Consider the following 11,512-nt stretch of genomic DNA (forward strand, 5'->3'; position numbering starts at 1 on the left):
ACAACGAAGGAGTTAACATAAGTTTAAGTGGAAAATTACAGAAAAGCTTTTGTACGTGACGTAGTAAGAAGAGAAGAGAGTAAAAAAATAAATAAGTTTTTCTTAGTATCTTAAAAGGATGTTTGGGGTGTTGTACGGGTTCTTGTTGACGGATCGGGCAAAGGGAATAGAAGTACTGCAGAGGATAGAAGAATCGTTCGAGTTTTGTAAATCGTAGCCAGCGAACAGTCACTAAGCTTAAGAAAACCTCGAGTCAGTTGTGGTAGAACTGCATCACGTTACTTTATCAAATTATTGTGTTTTGTTTTCTAATGTATATAAAATCACCATTTACTTAAAGTTGTCTTCTTAACACTAGCTTAGTAGTAAGCTCAATACATTAAAGTTAACGATCGTTCCATTATAACGTTTTATAATTTTATTTATATATAAATTAAATAATATTTCATGTCGTCCAAACGCTTATCGATGGACGAAATAAATCGCATGACGCAGTCACAAACAAAGGCAAAGAGCCAGAACAAGCAATTACCTAACATAACTATGACCGAGCCATCGGTCAGTGATTATACTACAAAACTTACTTTTCACTTAAACTTTACTTAAAAATTACTAAATATTTCGTAAAATTTTTTCATGCATTTTATTTACTTTTTTCAAATTCTATTAATTACTAATTAAGTATAATTTAGTACAAGCAGAAAACAGTAGAAATTAAAAAAAATTAAAAGTTCCTTGTATCTACGAATACTTATATAAAAAATCTATGTATTTATAAAAACACTAACTTTAAAAAAAAGATTTTTTAGTACATGACATTTTTTAAGCCATATTTATTAATGTATGTTAACTCATTTAAATTAATTTTATCCGATAGTTAAAAATGGAGAAGCAAAACATTTAACATGTTGCAAAACAACTAATAAAACGTATACGCAATAGAATTTAAACACTTTCTGTAAAATACAAAGCTAAATAGTCTTTTTGAGCTAGTTAAAGTGAAACTTTCAAAACATGATAGGAATATTGCAACTTCGGGTCCACTCCAAACGTCGTCCATTTTTCTTCGTTGATGTCGTAAAAAGCTGCCAAGGGCTTATCTTCGGCAAAAACGTAAATTCTCTCACCGACGCAAAAACTTTTTTGATGGGTCAAGAAGGACGCTCCCGACATTTCAAACGACCGCATGATGCTGTTTTGAACGAAAGTGAACGTTCCGGTGACGCTGTCGTAAAACTCCACGCTCTGCTGCTTCGACCCTCCAATCACGAACAGCCTGTTTCTAATGGCAACCGACCCGTGGCCGCGTCTTTTGCGCACCATCCGGGGCATGAAAGTCCATTCTTCGGCCACGTGATCGTACGCTTCTGCCGAGTCGAGAGTTTTTCTGCCGTCCGAGCCGCCGGTGACGACCATCTTCCCTTGGAAAACCGAGCAGGCGGCGTTGCACCTGTGCTTGTTCATGGAGCTCAACCTTTCCCATTTGAACTTCGACTCGGCGAGGTCGCAAACGAAGACTTCGTTGTAGGCGTCCTGGTCGCAGTACGCTCCGATCAAGTACAGCTTGCCCATGAAGGAGCAAGCGCAAAAGCACTCCAATATTTCAGGCATTTCTCCAACGACCCGCCACTCGTTTGTTTCCTCCGAGAAAGCTTCTATTGAAGTGACTGCGTCCTGCATGCTGGGCTTCGTGCCGCCGAGCACGTAAATTTTTTCTTGATCAACGACAACTCGAATGCATTCGCGGTTGTGGCACAGTGAAGGTAGATTTTTCACATGTCCCTTGTGGATATTGTCCACCTTATAAACTTTTGAAATCGTTTTCACGAAACGTTCCGTTTCGCCGAAAGCAACTAGTTTATAGTTTTCCGGGCTGCAGAACCTGTTCGTGTTCGCCGAACGTGATTGGTCAACGCTATGCTTGTTTTTCGTCGCGTTTTCAATTACAGCCTTGCATGCGGCACAGTTTGAAAATAAGGACACGTCGTTCAGCGCTGACTTCAAAGCCGCGTTTGACAGCAAATGAAGGCGCACGTTCGATAAGAGCTTCAATGCCAAGCGAGTTCTTTCTTTAGCGTCGTTTAGCTGCAAGTGGTTCACCCAATCGCTTGCCGCCGCTAAAACTTCCAACTCGGAATCTACTCGCAGTCCGGAACTTGAAAGTATTTTTTGAACAAAGTCGAAGCTGAGGTTTGAAAAGTTTTGTTCGTTTTTTACCAAATTGAAGTTTAGCTTAATGTAATCGAAGTTCTTTCTCTTCAGTTTTTTGATACCGAACAGTGAAGACAACGTAAAGTATAATAGCATGTTTTTTTTCATCTCCTCTTTCAAAACTTTACAAGTATCATCGCTAAGCCCAAAGTGAAATATTAGTTTGCAAACTCTTAGTTTTTGAATAAACAATTCTTTTTTAGCTCCTACTTTATCTGTTTAAAACAAAATAAAAGTTTCCACCAATAACTTTGTAATATACTAGAGGTCAGCAAACTTTGGTCATAAAAGGTAAAACCTGCGAACTGCGAAAGATAAATTTTGAAACTTACACAAGATATTTTTTTATTTTAACTATAGATCAAAAAAAAAGGTGTTAGCTGCACAAGAAAAAAGGTGTTAGCTGCGTTTTACGGGAAACTTAAAACCTACATCAGATATTACTGGTCTTTTATGAAGAGTAAAAACTAAAACTACAATTGCGGCCCGTAAACACTTTTGCTTTTGAAGTTTTATCCGCGACTATTAAATGATTGCTGACCCGCGCACTACAGTATAAGATTAGCAGTAAAAAGTATTATAACAAGCTATTGGATGTTTTGGTAAAAACAAAGTAACTTTCATAAAACAATTTTTAAAGCACGCAAAAAACACAACCGAATCCTTTTATATAAACTTGTATTTAAAATTAAGTTTTATTATTTTAATAAAGGATTTATTTAATATTTCAAAAAATTTTCTACAACTTGATTTTTTTTATTAATAAATATGATACTCGCAAAATTTAAAAGAAAAACTTTCTTAAGTTTTGATAAATTTCATACTTTTAATGATAAGCTTTAATGTTTACAAACAGTTTTTCTACACAATCATTATTAATTTTTCAAAAAATTAAAAACTTATAAAATTTAAGGTGTATCACCTGCTAATTTTAACAATCATTTATAACAAGTTGTACGACTTTCTTCACCAAATAAAGTTATTATTAAAAATAAAAGTAAGATTGAGTTTCATATCTACTTAAATTAAAACAAAGTTAAACATACTACAAAGAGATCATTACTTTTACAACTTTATGAATTTCTACTAAAAACCATTTTTCTTAGACTATACTGATTTGCTTTTTTCAACTACTTACTAGAACTTTGAATATACAAGAAACTAGCAAAACCAATTTAAAAATAGTTTTAGTTTTTGTAATTTTAGTTAAATTTAAAACATTACCTGACGCAATGATCGATCTCACCATTCCTCCTGATTTTTCATCAAGATCTCTCATAACCTTAATTCTTTATTGCTTTATCACGGACAAATCGTTAATTTTTGTTTTTCGATCTAAGTATATAAGAAGGTCTTCATCAGGTAGATTTCCGTACATTTTCTTCTTTTTGTTTGAGCAAAATTTTAAACGTTTTAGTATTTCTAAAGCTAAAGCTAAAATAAAAAGATGATTAAAAAATTTTTACAAAACATAAATTAAAAATTATTTTTTGTAAAATTTTTGTATAAAAATTAAGTAAGTACTTGATTATGAAAAAATATAGTTTTTCACTTAACTAGCATAGGCAATACACCTTTTACACATAAGTTTCTACAAATTAATTACCAATTTTTCTTACAATAGTAGAAATTTTTAAGTTTAAAATTTAACTAAAATTTAACGTTTTAGTTGACTAGACAAAACTATTTTGAAGGGTTAAACATATGTATAAGTCAAAAAAATATATTCTCTTTAAAAAAAAATATCATGAGTGAAACACCGTTAACTCAAATATAAATATATATCTTATCTACTTTGTTTACCTATTCAAATAAACTTGAACATATATTTTTAAACAGCAGCAGATAATAATATCAAATTATTAATAAACGATCGTAACAAACATTTTTTAAGATACAAGCGATACTTCGGTTACATGACAATTCAAATTCCGACAATTTGAACTCTTTAAAAATTTTTTAAATCCTATATATCAATAAATATGAAAAAAAAAAAGAATACATACATAGATAAAACTATTGAGAACTGGTCTAAACTTCACGAATAAAAAACTGCCAGGGTTAATAAATTGCACAAGGTGACAAAATTGCACGAGACAAAGTTTAAACTTCTCTCGCACAAAGACAAATTTGCACGAGTGGACAAAATTTACGAAGACAATTTTGCACCAAGAACTAAATATGCACGACTTAAAATTTTGCACGGAGGGTCATTTTTGCACGAGAGTAAAAAAAATAGAATAAAATATATATTTTTAAAAAAAATTATACAGTATCCTTCTTTTATTACACTGACATATGTTTCTGTGTGTTAACGGATCAACACACTTCAACTGGGCTCTTTAAAAAAGAAATACAGTAATAAAGAATAGAAGCTAAGTATGTATGTATATGTGTCCTTTAAAATAAAAACAATTGCTATAGATTTTTAAAGGTACTAGTTAATAGTAAATAAATCACTTGTTAAAAAACTTTATCATAATTGTACTTAATAAGTTTGAATTAGTTAAAGTAAACTAAAATAAACAACAAAATAACAAATTATAATATTAACTACTTTAATGAAATGGAAGGAAGTAATTATTCTAATTATTTACTTATTACTAATCATTAAAAAAAATATATCTAATAATTATGTCACGAATCGTGACCTCTTGTTGAACCAATATACAATTTATCTTAATTATCATCATCACCTTTAATATTTTTATTATTATCATCACTAAAAAAATTCTGGTATTGATAATAATAAGGATAAGTTGTCTATGGGTTCGACAGGATGTCATATTAAAAATAGGTACACTGGACATAAGTATAATTAAAAGGATGTAAGAAAAAGAATAGCACAAAATTGTCAAATTTCGACAGTATTTCGACAGGTATGGTACCAATCCAGAAATGGAATGGAGCATCTTCCACCACGCCAACAATAACATCAGTAGCGCTAGCAAGATCTGCCAAATATGCAACCTTGAACTAATGGAAATTTTAGGAGAAGATAGAAAACAATTACTAATTAAAAGACGTTATAACTTAAACAACTGTGTACACAACCTACAGTTCTTCTTCAAACAACATTTTAGCATTTTTTCACTTTTTATTTTTTGTATACCTTTTAAGTAAACACACACATAAACACATATTAATAATTACATATGCTAAGTAAAAATATAGTTCTATTCATTTAATTTATATATTTATTTCACACACGTAACTTCTATTCTTCGACATTTTATATATTCATTTTACTATCAGGCTATAATCCTTCATATTTTTTATATGTTAAGTTCCAAGTTTAATTGAAAACCTGTATTTAAATCACAGATAAACCGTGCTTTTTTACCTAGTACGCCCAATAGAATGGCTAGAGGTCTTTTCACTGCAGGTTTATACTTAGCATGTAACCACCTTGTTTTTTTATGTTTATTATTTTAACTTTCGTATTAAGCACAAACCCGTAATTTAATAAATAATTTATTTATTAAAGATTTAAAATGTCTGTATAAGATCTTTAACTTAAATACCAGACTACTTCTTTATTAAACAGTAATTAGTTATTTTACTTTTTATATAATATATATATGGTTTGAGTCCTGGTGGTTTTTTTGTGTGTCGCTGTGACTTAATTTTTGTGCTTTTTTTTTTAATTTTTAATTTTTTAAATTTAAACTAAATCTTCTACCTAACTGTATCTAACTTCAATTTTGTTATAATTAACACTTAATTATTATAAACATTCGTTAATTGGAATTTGCGATTTGTCAAGTTGCTGTGGCTTTTGTTGCCTTTACTATTGTTTAGTTTGTTAGTTCAATAGTTAATAAATTTTTGTTGTTTTGCTTTTTATTCACAATGGATTACATATTGTTTTTTTAATTAAAACGCTTTACTTTTTTTTCCAAGCATAAAGAATAAATTATCTAACTTTGTATTACAAATTAACTAGCTAGTCCTGTTGTTCATACATATATCGTGACGTAATTATTAGATATATTTTTTTCAATGATTAGAAACCAGCAAATTATTAGAATTAGTACTTCCTTTATTTTATGTAAGTAGTTTGTATAATGATTTGTTATTTTATTGTTTATTTTAGTTTACTTTATTTAATTCAGACTTAGTAATTACAATTAATATAAAGTACTATAACAGTTGGATTTAACATTAAGTATTTTATTCATTATTAACCATTAACCTATAAGAATCTATAGCAATTGTTTTTAATTTTAATTAACACAAAGCTAAAGCCCTACTTAAGCTTTTATTTTTTTTTAAAGTTTTTATTTTTTACAGAGCTAAGTTGAAATGTGTTAATCCGTTAAAACACAAAAAAATACGACATTGTAATAAAAGAAGGATACTGTATAATATGTTATTATTATATATTCAAGTGAACTTGTTTCGCTAAGACCTGTTGTTAACTAATGCTTAAATTATATTTTGAATACTTATATTAAAAAACAACAGAAAAAAAATATTATTAATAAGAAATAAAATATAAAAAATGTTACTGACCGAGGGTAAGGGGTAGCAGTGATAGTAAAAAGAAAAAAAATAATAAAAATTATTATAAAAAAATAAAATTGATTAAATGAAAATAAATTTATTAACAAGAAAAATGAAAATAAAATTAAGAAAAAAAAGCTACCGACCGAGGGTAAGGTTTATGGGTAACAGTATTAGAAAAAAAAGGTAATAAAAAATTAAAAACTACTTAACAAAAAAAAAAGTGACCGACCGAGGGTAAGGGGTAGAGATAACAGTGAAAGTAAAAAAAAAAAAACCTGTGCAAAATTGTCTTCGTGCAAAGGTGACGCTTGTGTAAATGTGTCTTCGTACGATTTTATTTACGTGCAATTTGTCCCTCGTGCAAAAGTGACCCTTGTGTAAAAGTGTCTTCGTGCGATTTTTTTTTCGTGCAATTTGTCCCCTCATGCAAAAGTATTTATGTGCAACTTTGTGCCCTTGTGCAATTTTATACACTCGTGCAAATTTGGCAGCTACCCATTAATAATATCTACAAGCCCCTTTTTCCATTTTTGCTAGATCTTTGATATTTTTCAATGTATTATAGAATTACTAAAAATGACTATGTTTTTTACTTTATTTAAGCAGTATCTCAAAAAAAATTAGTGTTTTGCAAAAAGGAAAAAACGGCTTAAAAATATTAATAGGGCCTATATATATATTTTTGACATATATACATTACTTTTTTAGATGTGGCCCTTTCAATTTTTGTTTAAGAATTTTAGTTGTCGGAATCTGAATAGTCTAAACCCGATATTTCTTATAATTTGATAAAACTAGTGTGACTCTTTGTGCCAAAGTGAACTGTTGTGCAGAAGTGTCTCTTTGTGCCAATTTGACCCATTACATCAATAAAAAATCTTTTTGGCACTAAGCTACTAGAATGGGTCAAATATGCATAAAGTGACAATTTTGCACAATTACACAGAGTAAGGGTTAGTGCGAACAGTGGTAGAACAAATAAGGAAAACATTTATAAAATTAAATTAGAAACTACACAATAAAAACCATAAATACAAAATTATTTATCAAATGAAACTAAACAGAAAAAAAGGAGGGATAGGTTTAGGGCTAGGGATAACAGTGATATTAAAAAAAATAATAATAATAAAAGTATACATAGACCAAAATTTTAAACAAATGCAAAAATGTCTTCGTGCAAAAGTGTCCCTTTGTGCACATATAATATATAATCCTAAGCTACACACTGTTTGGTTTTTAAACAATTAGAGTTCAACTAGTAAAAGTATATATAGTTTTCATAAACAGATGAAGCCCAAAAATACAATAATTAAGTCTGCTTACCATGTTAATATGAACATTTAAAAAATTCTTATTTATTGACCATAATAGATATTTCTATTTTTACTTTCAAAAATTTATAGTATTAATACAAAGAATGTTTATTTAGATTATTTAAGAGATACTTTACTATTTAAGACAGTTTTTTACCACATACACATTTAAAAGATAATCTTCACTCTACTTCTCCTCTACCTTTTTGTTGAAAAATAAACACTACCCTTCTTTCGTATCTTGGTCTTAACACTATCATTAATGTTTTTCAAAAAAAGAATTATGGTATTTAAAAAGATAAAATAAGCAAAAAATGTTTAAAAAATGGTGTAGTAGTTCTAAAATTTTTATTATTATTAATAATCAAAGGAAAAATTGTTATCATTAAAACTTCAAAATTCACTTTAGTCCGTACTTTTTTATAAACAACAATTGCAAACTTTTATTACTATTAATAATCAAAAGAAAAATTATATTACAAGAACTTCGACATATCACTTTATTTTGAAAAATAATATTAAATACCTGTTACGGCTTACTATAAAGAATACAGCATATGAAAAACAAAGAATTAATATAATATTAACACAAAATAATCACTGTAATGTCTTGCCTATGCAAAGTCTAATCATACAAATTCCTAAATATTTTCAGCATGTACTGGTCTTATTTATCTTAATTATTATTTTTTTTCTAATATGCTATGTAAAAATTTAAATTTCCAACATGAAATTTAACATGAATCACTGTGACTTAAAATTGGTTACCACTATTGTGACAAACTTGTACTAATATTTTGTCAGTTTAATTGTATCAATACCCATTGTGGTTTACTTTGACTTAAGCTTGTCACCTAATTTCTGTGATTTAAAAGAACTTAAATTGTGTCAATAATCTTAGTGGCTTACTTTGACCTGAACATTGTCATCAACTTTATGTAACTTATTTTGACTAAAACTCTGTTAACAATATTTAGACTTATTATTTAATCACACAATTGTACTTTATTAAATATGACAATTTATTGCCTGTTTATTTTTGTAACCCTATACTTTCTGTTTATGGTTAAACTTCAAAGGCTTTAAAATGGAGTAAAAAGCAAATGTATGTGTTTCTTCAGAAAAATTAAATACAAAATTTATTGTAAAGTTCACCTAAATCTAATGCTTAACAAAATACACAATGAAATTAAAATAACAAAACATATAAAGATACGATAAAAAAGGGATTGAAACTACCTTGAAGTTAAAAGATAATATACTAATAAAATTTTCTTTAGAAAAATTACTTTCTTAATCTTGTTCACTGTTGCCTCTAAGACTGGTGATTCTTTAACTTGGGGATGCTATGTAAGGCTATACTGTAGTTTACAATTACACTAAAAACCATAATAAAAACTATACATAACTTATACTAAATGGTAATATTAAATAATACTTAAAGCTACTCTACATAAAACTAAGAATGAAACATGAATGAACATAACTTTTTAAAGAACAATTTCAAACATCAACTAATATACATATAAAAACTTCAACTTTACAAATTACTTTATATGTGGTAAAGTTTTTACAAGAGAAAAAAATCTAAAAACAATATACTATATTATGTATAATATAATAATTCAATTAACTATTTGGAATCTTAGTTAAAAAGCTACTTATAAGAAATAAGAATGTTTAAAAAAGTAACTTTACAATAAACAACACAAAATATAAAAGTCTAAACCAGGGTTTCCCAAAGTAGGCCAAGCTGCACCCTTAGGGCCATTTTGATATTCAAGAGGTTATAAGCAGCAAAAAGGCCACAGGGTTGTCATAAAGTCATAATTTGAAAGTTACACTAGATTTTCCAGATTTGCAGATGCAGAAAAAATACATTTTTGAATGTTTTTTTGTTTAATGGTAGTTTTTTGAGAAATCTTTAAGGATGGGGCCATGACTCTATTGATTTTTTTAGGGGAACCTTTTTAAAAATAGTCCTGGTCTAAATGAACTACATGTTAGCAGCAGCAAAGTGTTTTAGAATGATCTCCTCTTAAACTCATAAAAAAAAATTATATGGCTGTAGTAAGCAAGTGCAAAGTTGCATCAGTAAAACACGTCACCTTGCAAGCTTTCTCTTCAACGCATGGATGAAGAAGAACTTTTACTTAAAACTTATCATTGAATTCAAACAGTTAATAAATGTAGTTTGATATCATGTAACAATTTTATAAGGAAGTGAATTTAAACATAAACTCAATAAAACTTTTATGAATAATATCTAAAAATAAATACTCTAAAATTTGTACACTATGCACTTCATGAGAAAAAAAAAAAACATTAACAATGAATAACAATATCAACAAAAAATTTTCTTGGTTTTTTTAATACTTTTCTAATCCAAAAAATGTAACTATAAAACACAAATAATATCTGCAAACACAAAAAAAGTTTAATTTTCTCAAAATACTTGATTAGTATATTTTAAGTTAACCTGAAACAGTGATAACAACTAATTACTTGTTTATATCATTAAATATCTCTGAAAACGTAAATTTATCACTAAATTTTTATATGGGCATTCAAGAGAAATATTAATATATATATATATATTTATTTATATATATATGTATATATATAAAGAAGTTAATAATATTCTGTAGTTAGTTTAAAATAGTATACTTTAAAATAATCTAAATAACAGCCAGATAAAAAAAAAGGTTCATTCAGATTTAACTAATGTTATTGTAATAAACAAATATATTTTTAAGTACAGTTTTTTTTTTGTTGTTCTTAACTTCCTAAAAAAATGTAGATAAACAAGTAGCAATTGTCTTTTATGACCTTGATATTCACTATTAAAAAAATAATTCTTAAGTTTATTTTGGAACTTTCCAAAATGACCTAGATATTCCATACATAATGGTAGCTCAGTCTGTAATTTGCTACTATGGTAGGCTAACAATTTGACACCACTCTTTTTGTTGAATCTAGGCAGGAAATAATTTGTTTCTGAACATCTCGTATGCTTGTTATAAATATTTCAAACATTTTTGAAGTAATCAAAGTTATTTGCTAACGATTTGGTGTTAGACTTTAACATAAAACGACCTAATTCTCCAAATTTCGGCAAATTTTCTCCAAGACTTCAAAAATTTTTCGAGGTTTTTAAAAGTACACATTTTTGGGTCTATTTTTAGTTTAAAGTTTAGTTTTTGGTTAAATTCTGTGCTAAATTGCATATAAACATTGAAAAGATAATGTACAGCTACTTTAAAAGTGTTTTTTTATAAAAAGTTGTCATGATGACAAAAAAGTTTTTATTTTGTGGCAAATCAAAATTTTACTACTTAACATGTAAAAATTGTTTAAAATTCCAGGTTTTTTTTTGATTTTTGTTCAAAATTCCAGGTTTTTCCAGTTTTTGTTTTCAAAATTTCTCAGATTCCAGATTTTACCAGGTTTTTTGTCTAAATTGTCAAAAACCAGAGTTG

Source organism: Thalia democratica, chromosome 2 (assembly GCF_965202585.1).
Source record: "Thalia democratica chromosome 2, ktThaDemo2.hap1.1, whole genome shotgun sequence".
In the NCBI taxonomy this organism is placed as follows: Eukaryota; Metazoa; Chordata; class Thaliacea; order Salpida; family Salpidae; genus Thalia; species Thalia democratica.